The 16,374-nt window shown below is 44.2% G+C and overlaps 1 protein-coding gene across 4 annotated transcripts in view; it reads left to right on the top strand.

Moving 5' to 3' along the window:
• Window positions 1-16,374, top strand: part of LOC126279011 (protein FAM110B) — a 1,155,794-nt gene that overhangs the window by 372,997 nt on the left and 766,423 nt on the right. For all 4 annotated transcript variants that reach the window (XM_049979391.1, XM_049979392.1, XM_049979394.1 and 1 more), the window contains one exon: window positions 7,738-7,803. The gene's annotated coding sequence lies outside the window, so the exon portion shown is untranslated. The remainder of the gene's footprint in view (window positions 1-7,737; window positions 7,804-16,374) is intronic.

Raw genomic sequence — 16,374 nt, 5'->3', positions numbered from 1 at the left:
TGTCGAGTTTGTGCTATTCCTATATCTGTAGTACGCGTAATTTTAATTCTAACAGCCTACCTCGCATTTCCATGCGCATGTTTATAGAAATATATGCGAGACTTTAACAGATCTGTCCAACTTCTGGTCAGTAGAATTCACCTGTTGCCTTCTATAACCCTTTAACTAATAATCAGAAGCCGCCGTTAGAATAGTTGACGTCCTCTGGTGGCCACAGCTAGATAGCAGACAGCCATTTTAATTTTTACCACCCCTATCGCCACATTCGTTCTTTTGAAAGAGAACCGGCGGAAGCCGCAACATTTACAGAATCACCTCGAGTATGTAATACAACGTAAAACTTATCTGTCTATTGCCGTAAGCGAGGAAAGAACGTACCGTACTTGTCGAATGCGTGTAACTGAGCTACAGCTGTCTCGAAGGCTTTGTAACAAAAGGCGCAATGTAGCACTCGTCTCCTAGCAACGAGACATCGTGGCATCCATTCTGCCCAAGAAGGTTAAAATCTAACACCTTTGCTAGAACAGATTCTACCTTAATCGAACCAAACTTCCTCGATGCCGCCAAAGACTGGCGAGGGAGCGCGGACGTGCTGTCGCGAGGCTGTCAAGCGCGATAACAGCCGGTCGGCCTTAGTCGGTGCTACAGTGAACGCAGCATTAGGCGCACCGCGTAATGCGAGCTTTAGGAAGATGATGACTGAGGATACGGCCGGCAGACAGCAGCAGCAGCGCGGGCTCGGGTCGGCCGGGGCCGGCGTGTCGGGCTGTCGCCGGCACGCGCCCACGCCTACATCCCCCGCCCCGCCCCCGCTGCCGCAGCCGGCCATCCGTATCGCCCGGAAGCGACCGCCGCCCCAACAAAACCACTTCCGCGCAGCCGCTCGCGTGTCACCCGGCGCCAGACAACTCTTTCTGTACACTCCCCCTGTCGCCTTCCCTCTCTGTCTGGTCTCTATCACTCTCTCCCACTCCCTACCTCCCCCTGCCGTCCCCGCTCCATTCTTTCAGCTCGGTTACTCCCCACCTCACCGTTCCCCCTCTCTCCCGTCCCAAAAGTATCCAGCTGCCCCTCTCCGCCGACTTGCCACAGAGGTTCAAAAGCGGGTGTCGTCCCGTGGAGGAAATAGGGTCAGTGCCGTTTCTACCATCAGACAAAACTAGGCAAATTTTATGGGCAGCAAAGAGCGGAAAAATTAATTTCAAATGAAACAGCGAAAAAATTGAGCAAATGGGAAGAAAATACGAAAATGAGGAAAAATTGAAACAACGAATTGTTTTCAAAAGCAATCAGAACAGTTACTTGATAAGTCTTTATTTATGTTTTGAAGAATCAGCCTCAGCTGCGCAAATTTTCTGGTCTTTACCATGTTGCGGCTCAATTAACGTAGCCTTCTTCAGAGTGCCAACGTATTTGTCGCTGCCGACCGACCGTGAAGATATGCTGGATTTCGATTAAGTAGCTTTAATTCTACGTAGTACCACGATTGTACAGGTTTTAATTTTAATGATGACTGCGCCTTACTCTGGCATGTTATAGTAATTTTATGCTTCTGAAGATGGCTGTCAGTTAGAGGTGGGACTCCGCCACCTCCAAACGTCCGAGGCATTTTGCTCTGATTGTTGCCAGCATCTAGAAAAGGCATATGACCGGGTTCCTAGGAGGAAGTTATTGTCTGTTCTACGAGATTATGGAATATGAGGCAAACTTTTGCAAGCAATTAAAGGTCTTTACATGGATATTCAGGCAGCAGTTAGAGTTGACGGTTAATTGAGTTCATGGTTCAGAATAGTTTCAGGGGTAAGACAAGGCTGCAACCTGTCTTCATTGTTGTTCATATTATTTATGGATCATGGTAATGGTGGAGAAGGTGGTGATATCTAGGGGACCAATATTAGTAAAGAAGAGGGGGCATAATTTTTCAGTTCTCATCTAGGGTGGCAAAACACTTCATACCAGCCATGAGTAGGTTGGTTCAAAAGGCTCTGACCACTATGGGACTCCACTGCTGTGGTCATCAGTCCCCTAGAACTTAGAACTACTTAAACCTAACTAACCTAAGGACATCACACACATCCATGCCCGAGGCAGGATTTGAACCTGCGACCGTAGCAGTGGCACGGTTCCGGACTGCGCGCCTAGAACCGCGAGACCACCGCGGCCGGCATGAGTAGGATCAAGTTACTGAGCGAGACTGTATAAACAGTAATGCGTTGTGTACTGCACATAATTTTGATACAACCGAACTCTGGCTTCTCACGTTACCAAATACCGTAAAGTCATGTTAAAGTCGCCCTAGCACATGGTGTGTTTCTTATTGTGAATCGCCCCAGACATGGTCGGTGGACCTTCAGAAATGTGCTGGTCCATCAAATCGAACGTGTGTCTCCTCAGTGTGATTTTCGAGAGCAGCGCTCTCCAGCGGCAATTCTCAGCCATGTCAGGCACAAAAGCCGCAAAACTTTGTTTACGAAAATGGCCGTGCCTAAAATAGCTACGAAAGCTCTGTTAACGTAATCGAACATGAGCAGAGCAGACAATGACAAAGGGTATGGACACATGAACAGAATCATTTCTCTGGAGACATTAACTCTGGCCTATCACATTATAAATTTTACAATACTCTGGAAAATGCATTTTTTGCTGTGGCAATGATTACTTTTAACATTATATCTGGTGATTAAAAAAGAACATATTTCAATTGTTTATTACAGATCAACGATTAAAAAAAACTTTCCACCTGTCTCTGGATACAGTAAGTCAAATTTTTGCACAACTGCGATGTTGGTTTGTAGCAACATGCTGGCTACACCGCAAGAGAAATCATTTTATGTTTTGGTTTTTGCGTGAAGTCAGTCTGTTGTCGAAGTGCAACGTGCATTCCACCGTCAATTCAGCAAGAAGCCGACGCTCCACAAGCAGATTTATGACTGGCATACAAAATTCTTGAAATCTGGTTGCATATGCAAAGGGAAGATCATTGGTCAGCCGCGCACGTCTGGTGAAAATGTCGAGCGTATCCGAGATAGACCAGGAAATTCTTTAAACAACGGTGCTGAAACGACGTCTGCATATGAAGCCTTAGAAGCCGCAGGAGTTGATTTCCGGCGACCGTAACAGAAAGTACGAGTTTTGCATTTCGATTCACCAGCATACGTCAGAGGACACTTTTTCCGAACGACTAATCTTTTCGGACGAATCTAAGTTACATTTATTGGTTAAAGTAAATCGCCATAATGCTTCGTCGTCGAACACTAATAGACTCATCGAAACTGTATTTTGTGCCGTTTTTGTTCACAATGTTTATGGACATTTCTTTTTTTGTGGAGGTGCAACTGTGAGACGCATGTCATACCTGGACATGCAGCATTTTTTTTTTAACATCAACTTCACGAATATGTTCACAGATTTCATTTTTATGCATGACGGCACTCCGCCTCAATTTCACCTTGAGGTACGGCGTTGTCTTTACAACACCATCCCTCAACGCTGCGTTGGAAGAAGTGGACAACAAGATCCTGTTCGTTGGTTTCGGCCTCCCACTTCACCAGACCTTACACCTTGCGATTTTCTTCTGTGGAGGTACATAAAAGACAGTCTTTGTCCCACCGATGGTAGCCACTCTTCAAGAGCTGAGAAATCGAATTGTTGAAGCTGTCGATTCAATAGTCAAGGGCTTTTTGATCCGTGTTTGGTATGAAATGGTCTACCGTGTCCATATTTCTCAAGCACCGCATGGTGCTCATGATGAACGTATGTATAGTGTCTGTGCGAACATAAAACTTTGAGCCTTCCTCTATCCAATGACATACGCTACGTGTTTGTATCTTTCATAGTTCGTCTGTAAGAAACAAATGAAGTCGGTTCTTTCTTTTTGAATCAGCCTGCACCAACACTGCTCCTGTTTCACCACCTTTATTAAAAGTGTATTCGCTCTTATGTCCACGTACCAGTCGTATTGTTCTGTCTGTTGTTGTCCTTCGTCTGCAATGACCTCGGCGCGGCGGCACGTTAAACTCAGATCTTCATTACAATGCTCTTGTCCGATATATAGCCGAATCATACAGTCCTCTTGCACAATATTTCAGTGGTCAATATGGCCGCCATCTTCAGGTTAGAACGCTGGTTGTTAAACCTCACCGGAATTGTTTCCTATCGCGGACCACGGCTCTTTTATACTCCGCAGAAAACCAACAACGCGTTCCGCTAAGGTGTCGCTGTTGCCCCCTAAATTAATGTGAAGGTACAGCGGCCTAATGGTGAAAGCTGGCAGCAGTGATGAATCGAATAATACATCCTTGAACAGATGATGTTCTACAGCTTGCAAATATTGGAAATATATCATTATATACGTTCGCTTAAGCTGCCCAATAGAGATAACTTTTATTTATTTATCGATTGTCAGACTGGTTTGGGACATACACATCCATTATCAGCAGCACCCCATACACAGAGCATGTTTCAAAGTGTTTGCGACAAATATATAGGGGTGATGTCCACGTCACGGGGATCAAATTTCGTTAAAGACAGTGCCCTGATGCTTCCTATGGATGCTAGTCGTCTTTGTAACTGATAGCATCCCTGAGAGGTGGCAGGGTATAGGCAGTGTACGGGGTCGTGTGCAATGTGTGTTGCCTATAAGCCAGTAAATTGCGCAGCCTGGAAGCAGGTAGATCGTGCTTCTGACATATCTTTCTCCGCTTTGAGACACTCATTGCTAAGATTTTCTGGTAAAATCACTATCAGTTTGTTGGGATGGGTAGTATCCAGATATAGCATACCTTGTTAGTAGGCCCTGCTAGTTGGATGAAATGTCGTTGTCCAGGTGCCGACAAATTCAATGAAACGACATCCAGCGTCGCCGGGAAGCGCCAGGAACCAAGTCGTGTCCGAGTGCGAAATGAAACGGGAAGCATCAAACGTAACTCAAGGAAAACATACAGATTTTTTCAAGTTTCTTGATTTCACAACATGTCGGCACAGCAAATAGGGATCTGTACCATCAATGTGATGAGATTGTCACAGCGTCCTCCCTGTCCATTTGTATCTCTTGGCATTCACAAATTCACACATTTGTGATTGTAATAAATCAGACTTTGGAGATATTAATCAGTTAATCTTCCCTTTTCCAACTTCCACCAACATAGGAAACAATCTCTCTCGGGATTAAGAAAACTTAGCTACAATTTCCTACTAGAGTTACTGCTTACTGCAGTTCTAATAAAAACTGATAAGGCTGTTGTTACATGTATGATAATATTTTATTGCATTGATTGACTGTTCCATCGCTTTTTGGTAGACCATTTTATACACTGAATATTCTACAATATTTATTATTTGTTACACGAACAAGTTTTCGACTGTTACATCATCATCAGCTACAAAGATAAGTATGTGGTGCAGTGAAATTTTGTTTTGAATCAAAGATTTTAGACTAGTCCATGTAAGAGTATCTCCATTTCCAGAGATGAAAATGTTATTGTTAGAATTAGGAATAAAACAAGTGGGGTTATTTCAGTGTAAATGCGAAGTAAGATTATTTAACTTGGTTAAAGTACGTGACACATTAACTAATGAACTGTATACAAATTGTAACAGTGATAAAGAGGAGAAAATAACTGAACTATAAACTTTGTGGACATACTCCACAGATGTGACTGTGCAAAGTAATTTACAAACAGATAAGATATAATAGTGATATTAAGCAGGTGAGTGAACCAGCTGTGGTTATACAAAGTAAAAAATTTCAATCACAACGAGAGAAATTGTAGAAGCTCAAATAAAGGTAGATATGGAATGTGAGTAAGAGGAGTAATTCACAACAAGGCCTGGATGGGATTACAGTAGTATCTGCAGTTAGAAGTGGCGAGTAAGGGAACTGTGTTTGGTCATTCAGTATTAAGCTTGGGTTTGATGGACAGGTGTTTATTGATTTCCATTATTTCAAGATTGTTCATCTTCTTTCGTTTATGGATATGATGCAATACTTCATGTTTCACTTTGTAACCATAGCCTTTTTTAAGCAGGAGGTGTGGAAAGTAGGGTCTTCTTTTATGTACGCAACCCTGTTGGACACATTTTGCCAAATGGTAAAGACAGCACTCCAGCTTTTGAAAAGAATGGGAATGGAACATATAAAATTACTTGTAACTGTGGCAGATTCTAGATAGGTCAGTCTGGCAGTTAAATATCTACACACCTGAAGGAACACGACACAAATTGGCAACTTAGAAAAGGAGACTCTGCTTTTACAGACCAACTGCTTAAAGAAGGCCTTAGTTACAAGGTGAATCATGAAGTATTACATCCATATAGAAAAGAAGATGAACTACGTTTAAAAAAAGGAAATTAATAAACACATATCTATCAACCCAAGCTTAGAACTGAGTGACCAAACACAGTTCCCTTACTCGTCACTTCTAACTGCAGTTACTACTCATAATCCCACCCAGGCCATGTCATAAATTTCCCCTCTTACTCACATGCCACATTTCCTGTAGTTCCGTTACTGTAATTCCTCTCGTTGTGTTAAAAAATCAGCCGGCCGAGGTGGCCGAGCAGTTCTAGACGCTACAGTCTGGAACCGCTTGACCGCTACGGACGCAGGTTCGAATCCTGCCTCGAGCATGGATGTGTATGATGTCCTTAGGTTAGTTATGTTTAAGTAGTTCTAAGTTCTAGGGGACTGATGACCTCAGCAGTTAAGTCCCATAGTGCTCAGAACCATTTTTGTTAAAAAGTTTTACTTTGTGTAATCACACATGCTTCACCCATCTGCTTAAAATCACTATTATATCTTACCTGTTTGTAATTTAGGATCTATTAAATACAAGATTACTTTGTTGAGCCACATCTTTGGAGTATATCGCCAAGTTTCTTGTTCAGCTATGTCCTATGTAAAACTGTTGTAATTCGTCCATAGTTAATTAATGTGTCACATATTTTATCTTAGTTAAATAGTCTAACATTGCATTTATACTGAAATAATCCGGCCTTTTTCACACCTAATTCTAACATTCACATTTTCATCCCTGGAAACAGTGATACGCTGTACATGCAATAGTTCAAAACTTTTACCCAACAAAGTTTCACTGCACCACATACTTATCTTTGTACCTGATGGTGGTGTAATAGCCGAACACCGGTTCGTGTAGGAAATAATAAATATTGTGGAATATCACACCAATATTGTGTCTTTCATTCATAAATTTTCGTTTTAAAACCTGACAATAGGCCTACGGAGAAGGTGCAGCCACCATTGCTTCTGGTTAATTATCTTTCCATCAAAGAGCAGTGAATTTAAAAACCTGTTTCTATCATTTTTTGGACAGAAAAACTTAGTTACTACTTGTATCTTTGTAAATTAAGGATTCGTATTAGTGCTAATGGCGAAGATAGATTGTTTAGTTAATTGCACGTAGTTCTTTTCGATGTCAAAAATAGTACATTTTGGTAGTTGTAGAGGGCCAAATAATGTAACTGTTGGAGGGTAGATAGTGTACTCACTGTGTCGTATAAAAAAAAAAAGAAAAAAGAGAGAGAGTCAGGGGTGTGTGTGTTCAGCGTCATGCACATATTGCACTTAAAAGCTAGTGTACCCAACTCTTCCACCTCACGACTCCAGCATATTCACCAATAGTGAATTGGTCCGGTTATACTGTATTCTTCCACTATTAGGAATACCCCTTTTGCTAAGAGCCGCAGACCTGTGTGTGACAGCTGGCCGTGGTGTTGCAGGTTCCGGATGGCGCGCTAAGTGACCGCACTGAACCACACTGCAGCGTCCCGGACAGCCGCCGCGAGGTGAGTAGACAAACCCCACAGGCAGCTGGCGGCGCTACACGTACATACACTACTGGCCATTAAAGTTGCTACACCAAGAAGAAATGCAGATGATAAAGGGTAGTCATTGGACAAATATATTATACTAGAACTGGCATGTGATTACATTTTCACGCAATTTGGGTGCATAGATCCTGAGAAATCAGTACCCAGAACAACCAGCTCTGGCCGTAATAACGGCCTTGGTACGCCTGGGCATTGAGTCAAACAGAGCTTGGATGGCGTATACACGTACAGCAGCCCATGCAGCTTCAACACGATACCTATAGTTCAAAAGTAGGGACTGGCGTATTCTGACGAGCCAGTTGCTCGGCCACCATTGACCAGACGTTTTCAATTGGCGAGAGATCTGGAGAATGTGCTGGCCAGGGCAGCAGTCGAACATTTTCTGTATCCAGAAAGGCCCGTACAGGACCTGCAACATGTGGTCGTGCATTATTCTGCTGAAATGTATGGCTTCGCAGGGATCGAATGAAGGGTATAGCCACGAGTCGTAACACATCTGAAATGTAACGTTCACTGTTCAAAGTGTCGTCATGCGAACAAGAGGTGAAAGACACGTGTAACCAATGGCACCCGGTACTATCACGCCAGTATGGCGATGACGAATACACGCTTCCAATATGCGTTCCCCGCGATGTCGCCAAACACGGATGTGACCATATGATGCTGTAAACAGGACATGGATTCATCCGAAAAAATGGCGTTTTGCCATTCGTTCACCCAGGTTCGTCGTCGAGTACACTATCGCAGGGCGCTCCTGTCTATGATACCGCGTCAAGGGTAACCGCAGCCATGATCTCCGAGCTGATAGTCCATGCTGCTGCAAACGTCGTCGAACTGTTCGTGCAGATTGTCTTGCAAACGTCCCCATCTATTGACTCAGGGATCGAGCCGTGGCTGCACGATCCGCTACACCCATGCGGATGAGATGCCTATCATCTCGACTGCTAGTGATAAGAGGCCGTTGGGATCCAGCACGGCGTTCCGTATTACCCTCCTGAACCCACCGATTCCATATTCTGCTAACAGTCATTGGATCTCGACCAACACGAGCGGCAATGTCGCGATACGATAGGCCTGTCGATTAAATTTCGCGTCTGTGGAACGCCATCTTCGTGGTGTAGCAATTTTAATGGCCAGTAGTGTATATAAACAGTGTGAGCACAGATTGACCTATCACTGCACTCACGATATTGTCTGTAAGTTGCCATTAATACAAAACTGGCGATTTTAATGTAAGTCAGGTTGTCCAACAAGCCTATTGTAATTTGTGGTGAACAATATGAATAAGGCTGTCCAGAACAAATTTTAGTTCTGAAACTAATTGCCAGGCATCAGATAAGTTATAAAGAAGTAGTTTGTAACTTCAAGTATTCTAAAACATCCTATAAGTCACTGAAGCATAAATCTGTCTTTCAGATTCTGAAAGTACTAGGTCGGGATTTCTAAAAGCACTGCAGTTATACGTGATTCTTAGTGAAATTGCTTGACGAAAATCTCTCGATGGTGATCGGGATTCTTCTTAAGGTTGGTCTTGAAAAGTATCTATTCTGTAAATCACTGCTTGTCGTCGTGGCGAGATTTTTGGCTGAGCCAGCGGCATCTTTTTTCGTAAAAAGAGCTCCGCACGTGAAGGCACGTCAAGGAGCTATGTTATAGTGTTAGACTGAAGTTCGCAGTACGAAACAGTATCTTAAGAAAACTCAAAGTTAGGAGTTGGGGAACAAATCCCTATGTGCTGCGGACGACGGCAAAAGAATATGCTCCGCTTGTGTCGTGCCAATAGTGCCACTCGAAACACGTTAACATTGCTCTTCACCAGGCTTGCCAACAGGTGATGGATGTTTGGCACCAACTCCAGTCGGCAATACCCGCGCGCGTATAAAGTAACGAGGGATTTACTACCCACAATACTTATCATGAACTAAATCAAGATGGGAACATTTGCAGAAATTATTTAGCTAGCATACGTCGAAGATCCGGTAAGTTACAGAATTGAAAACATGTTTCAGAAGTAGAACTACTTCGAAGAGGATAGATTTCCAGAAGGCTTTTGATACCGTTCCTCACAAGCGAGCCGGCCGCGGTGGCCGAGCGGTTCTAGGCGCTTCAGTCTGGAACCGCGCTGCTGCTACGGTCGCAGGTTCGAATCCTGCCTCGAGCATGGATGTGTGTGATGTCAGGTTAGTTAGGTTTAAGTAGTTCTAAGTTGTAGGGGGCTGATGATCTCAGATGTTAAGTCCCATAGCGCTCAGAGCCATTTTCGGTGTAATTTACCGTGTAGTAAAATCATCAGACGATCAATTCCAATTAAAAAATGATCTAGAGAGAATTTCTGTATGGTGCGAAAAGTGGCAATTGGCACTAAACAAAGTCATCCACATGGGTACTAAAAAAAAAAAAAAAATACCATAAGTTTTGGGTATACGGTAAATCGCACAAATCTAAGGGCTGTCAGTTCGACTAAATACCTAGGAATTACAAGTACGAGCAACTTAAATTGGAAAGACCACATAGATAATATTGTGGGGAAGGCGAAACAAAGACTGCGCTTTGTCGGCAGAACACTTGGAAGATGCGACAAAGCCACTTAAGAGACAGCCTAGATTACACTTGTCCGTCCTCTTTCCAGTTTAAGTTGCTCGTACTTGTAATTCCTAGGTATTTAGTCGAACTGACAGCCCTTAGATTTGTGCGATTTATCGTATACCCAAAATTTATCGGATTTTTTTTTTAGTACCCATGTGGATGACTTTGTTTAGTGCCAATTGCCACTTTTCGCACCATACAAAAAATCTCTCTAGATCATTTTTTTAATTGGAATTGTTCGTCTGATGATTTTACTAGAATACTGCTGGAATACTGCGCGGTATTTGGTGCTAACCAGGTAGGATTGTCGGAGGGCATAGAAAAAGTGCACAGAAGGGCAGCTCGTTTCATGTTATCGCGCAATAGGGGTGAGAGCGTCAGTGATATGAGAAGCAAGTTGGGGTGGCAGTCACTGAAACAAAGGCAGTTTTCTTTGCGGCGAGATCTATTTACGAAATTTCAATCACCAACTTTCTCTTCCGAATTCGAAGAGCTCGAACAGAATGATTAGGTGTCCCTTTTTCCCATGCGCCATTCGAGAGTGGAATGGTAGAGTAGTAGTATGAAAATGGTTCGATGAACCCTCTGCCAGGCACTTAAATGTGAATTGCAGAGTAACCATGTAGATGTAGATATATACGAGGGGCGTTTAAGAAATTATGCAACACATTTCATTCTGAAAACAGGTCGGCTTCATTCCTTATTCCAGTATGGCATATTATTTGCCACTCTTTTTGCTGCAAAACCATTCTTTTCAAAATAAACTTCTTTCAATGCGATGGCCTTACGCCACCTTGGTGGGAGGTACTTTATGCCCTGATAGTACCATTACACTGGTCGACGTTTGAGCCAAGGTTTTGCTGCATCAGTAACCTCCCAATCATTCTCGTACTGCTTCCCGCAGAGTGCATCCTTCATTGGGCCAAACAGGTGGAAGTTCGAAGGTGCGAGATCCGGGCACTAGGACGGATGAGGAAGAACAGTCCAGTGAAGTTTTCTGAGCTGCTCTCGGATTCACAGACTTGTGTGAAGCCTTGCTTTGTCATGGAGACGGGGAAGTTGATTAGCTTTTTGTGGCGACGGACGCTCTGTATTCGTTTCTTCAATTTCCTAAGAGCAGTACAATACACTTCAGAGTTGGTCGTTGCACCGTGAGGGAGGACATCAAACAAAAATGCCGTTCACAGTCCCAGAAGTTCGTCACCACGACTTTACCGGCTACGTGTGTGGTTTTGAACTTTTTCTTCAGAGGAGATAAAATTGTCAGCCTCGTAATGCATAAGTAATGCCGTACACATGTTCCTTTCTGCTCTTTATGGTCTTCTGTTAGGTGGTAAGGTACCCTGACACGCGTCTTTGACTACCCCATGTGATAAACGAGTGTGTCAGCACTACCAACAGATACGTCCAGTTGAGCGGCGAGGTGTTTGATTCTGATCAGCTGATCACCTCGAATGAGAGTGTAAGCACGTCTGACAGGCGGGAGATCGGACAGGTCTGCGCGACTTTGTTGCGATAACGACAGTGGCCTCGCCCAACGAGTCGTCGTGCTTTTGTTCATTGCCAAGCACCTATAGATATTCTGTAAGTGCCTATGAATAACTGAGATGCCCTGGTTTTCCACCAAAAGGAACTCAGTGACAGCTCTCTGCTTGAAACGCAGCTCCGTTACAGTCGCCATTTTGAAGGCTACATATAGCGTCGTCTCCTGTCAAAACTTCATGAAACTGTAGGGGCTGCAGTGGAAATATTCCACGATGTCCCACAATAAATTCCGCATTTTTGAACTGAAAGTGGGTGACGAAAAAAAAGTGTTGCACTGCATATTGAATGCCCCTCGTATGTGTGTGCTAATATCAGAGCAGATGAGAGAATTCTGGTATAGTTTCAGAATTGCAAACGTTGTGAAGGTAGGTACTGATACCATGACGGGAAGGATGGGTAATAACCAATTGAGGAAAATGCAGGCACTTAAACTGGAGGGGTAGAAATAATAGTTACAAAACTCGACCGTTTGTTAACTGTATGAGGAAGAACGCCGGCCGCGGTGGTCTCGCGGTTCTAGGCGCGCAGTCCGGAACCGTGCGACTGCTACGGTCGCAGGTTCGAATCCTGCCTCGGGCATGGATGTGTGTGATGTCCTTAGGTTAGTTAGGTTTAAGTAGTTCTAAGTTCTAGGGGACTAATGACCACAGCAGTTGAGTCACATAGTGCTCAGAACCATTTGAACGATTTTTTGAGGAAGAACGATATGTACCATTAATTTTTATCAAATAATTGTAAAAATTGCCGATATGTCATATTGCTGCAAAGATTCACCAACATTCTATTTCATTACTTCCATCTCCCATGTTGTTTTCTGAGAAGAGAGAGGAATCTCCACTCAACTTACTATACACGCTTAATTGTAGGGCTATTAAGCTACCGTTCGGTGTGGCGCAGTGGTTAGCACACTGGATACGCATTCGGAAGAAAGGCGGTTCAAACTCGCATAGGGCCATTCTGATTTAGGCTTTCAATCCCTTGTCTAAATCGTCTCAGACAAATGCTAGGATGGTTGCTTTGAAAGGACACAGCCGATTTCCTTCCCCACGCTTCCCCAGTCCGATGTTACCGATGACCTCATTACTTGGTCCCCTCCCGCAAATCGACCAACTAGTAAGCACATTTGAGCTATCTGATACCGGTATTGTGTACATCCAGAGTCTACTTCGTGATGAAAATAAAAAATTATTGCAAAGTTACAAATATATTTTATTTCTACGACGCATTTAGTGCATAGTTGTACACACATAGGGCAAATTGGGCACTATTTGAATGATAGTAATATGTTAGTTCAAATGGTTCAAATGGCTCTGAGCACTATGGGACTTAACATCTGAGGTCATCAGTCTCCTAGACTACTTAAACCTAACTAACCTAAGGACATCACACATATCCATGCACGAGGCAGGATTCGAATCTGCGACCGTAGCGGACGCGGGGTTCCAGATTGAAGCGCCTAGAACCGCTCGGCCACACCGGCCGGCGAATATGTTAGCAAAGTACACTCCTGGAAATTGAAATAAGAACACCTTGAATTCATTGTCCCAGGAAGGGGAAACTTTATTGACACATTCCTGGGGTCAGATACATCACATGATCACACTGACAGAACCACAGGCACATAGGCACAGGCAACAGAGCATGCACAATGTCGGCACTAGTACAGTGTATATCCACCTTTCGCAGCAATGCAGGCTGCTATTCTCCCATGGAGACGATCGTAGAGATGCTGGATGTAGTCCTGTGGAACGGCTTACCATGCCATTTCCACCTGGCGCCTCAGTTGCACCAGCGTTCGTGCTGGACGTGCAGACCGCGTGAGACGACGCTTCATCCAGTCACAAACATGCTCAATGGGGGACAGATCCGGAGATCTTGCTGGCCAGGGTAGTTGACTTACACCTTCTAGAGCACGTTGGGTGGCACGGGATACACGCGGACGTGCATTGTCCTGTTGGAACAGCAAGTTCACTTGCCGGTCTAGGAATGGTAGAACGATGGGTTCGATGACGGTTTGGATGTACCGTGCACTATTCAGTGTACCCTCGACGATCACCAGAGGTGTACGGCCAGTGTAGGACATCGCTCCCCACACCATGATGCCGGGTGTTGGCCCTGTGTGCCTCAGTCGTATGCAGTCCTGATTGTGGCGCTCACCTGCACGGCTCCAAACACGGATACGACCATCATTGGCACCAAGGCAGAAGCGACTCTCATCGCTGAAGACGACACGTCTCCATTCGTCCCTCGATTCACGGTTGTCGCGACACCACTGGAGGCGGGCTGCACGATGTTGGGGCGTGAGCGGAAGATGGCCTAACGGTGTGCGGGACCGTAGCCCAGCTTCATGGAGACGGTTGCGAATGGTCCTCGCCGATACCCCAGGAGCAACAGTGTCCCTAGTTTGCTGGGAAGTGGCGGTGCGGTCCCCTACAGCACTGCGTAGGATCCTACGGTCTTGGCGTGCATCCGTGCGTCGCTGCGGTTCGCTCTCAGGCCGACTGGCACGTGCATCTTCCGCCGACCACTGGCGACAACATCGATGTACTGTGGAGACCTCACGCCCCACGTGTTGAGCAATTCGGCGGTACGTCTACCCGGCCTCCCGCATGCCCACTATACGTCCTCGCTCAAAGTCCGTCAACTGCACATACGGTTCACGTCCACGCTGTCGCGGCATGCTACCAGTGTTAAAGACTGCGATGGAGCTCCGTATGCCACGGCAAACTGGCTGACACTGACGGCGGCGGTGCGCAAATGCTGCGCAGCTAGCGCCATTCGACGGCCAACACCGCGGTTCCTGGTGTGTCCGCTGTGCCGTGCGTGTGATCATTGCTTGTACAGCCCTCTCGCAGTGTCGGAGCAAGTATGGTGGGTCTGACATACCGGTGTCAATGTGTTCTTTTTTCCATTTCCAGGAGTGTATTTTGTAGAGAGTTTTGCTTTGCGGTCTTATCATTTGGCCGATATACATTTAATTCAAGAATTCGTTGCATCAGAGAAAGAATAACATTTTTCACGCGAAGGAGATGGACTAACTACTAGAAAAACGTCATTTAAATATTGTTTTGGCGTGTGTAAGCAGTGCTTTCCATTTTCTTCTTTTCTTATCCACGGACGAACAGTTGCGGGTTATTTTCATTCGCAGCATTCTCTCTGAAATATGAATTCGGTATGCCTCCAAGTGGAACTGACTGAAATTTGAATATTTACAGTTTTTCGTAGAATGAGAAATGAAATCGTTATTTCCATATACAGGTTGAATTGTGAATGCTATCGAATTCGGCGAGATGAAACAAATGCAAAACGGGAGTCGGGTTACTAACTGTGTACATAAGACGCTCGAGTTGTTCGTGTCTGTTTGATCGTTGTGTCATGGTTCTGTGTATCCTTTCCAAAAGGAGGCCACTGACGCATTCCCATTTCTCGCTGTAATTGTATCTTGAGTAGTTACAACCCAGACGCCCCGTTACGATACCCAACACCCCCTATCTACCCTCTTCCTTCAGTGCTTTGACGTCAGACAGTAACAGATAAACTCGTCCGGCAGTGCTGGCATCGTGTTTCGCGCCGCTGAAGTTTGGTAATTGCATCTCCGGTCACTTACTGCACTGTGAACGCTCTATCAGGACGCTGTGCGGGCTTCTCAGCTTACTGCGGTGACATGATATCGTGCTATTTACAGCTAATTTGAAATGGCTTTACTACGAGGTTCCACTAATAGCATATAGTCACAGGCCCACAACTTCTGAGGATACATTTATATTTTGGTTGTTGGTTGTTCAGAGTTGCAGGTCCACAAGTCTACTTTATCATTGCGATGATATTAGGCTTATAAATGACAAACAAAAACTTCGGGTTATATTTGTTTGTCATTTTTCGTTGATACGAGACTAAGATTATTATTATTAACTAAGTATGTCGCTGCTAGAATTGCGGGATACCAAAACTACGGTATAAATAAATATATAAATGACGTAGTAAATGATAAGATTGCGGGTACTGTTGGTTGAATTGGTAGGGAAATAAATACAAGTGAATGTGTGAGAGAAACGGAGAGCCAACGACTTACGTTTTGTTCGTTTGTTTTGGACATAATTACAACCACACATCGTTCAACGTTAGTACAAAATATAAATTAAATTTTGTGACTGATAAAAATTAGTTAATCACGGGACTTCTGCACTTTTATGCAACCTAAGTAATTACTTTCGATGCAAGTACAGTTTACATGCATCAACATAAAAAAATCTGAATAACTATTGTTGTTATTTTATACTCAATACAAATTTCTTCTTCATAGTCAAAGGTAAGCGTTTCCTGTTGTTATTCGTAAGTGTGAAAGTTGTTTATAAATAACAGAAACAAATTCTATATAAGCTTGACGAAGTATTG

This window comes from Schistocerca gregaria, chromosome 6, assembly GCF_023897955.1.
Source record: "Schistocerca gregaria isolate iqSchGreg1 chromosome 6, iqSchGreg1.2, whole genome shotgun sequence".
Classification (NCBI taxonomy): domain Eukaryota; kingdom Metazoa; phylum Arthropoda; class Insecta; order Orthoptera; family Acrididae; genus Schistocerca; species Schistocerca gregaria.
Note: the sequence above shows the minus strand (reverse complement) of the source record. Positions and strands in the feature narration are given on the sequence as shown.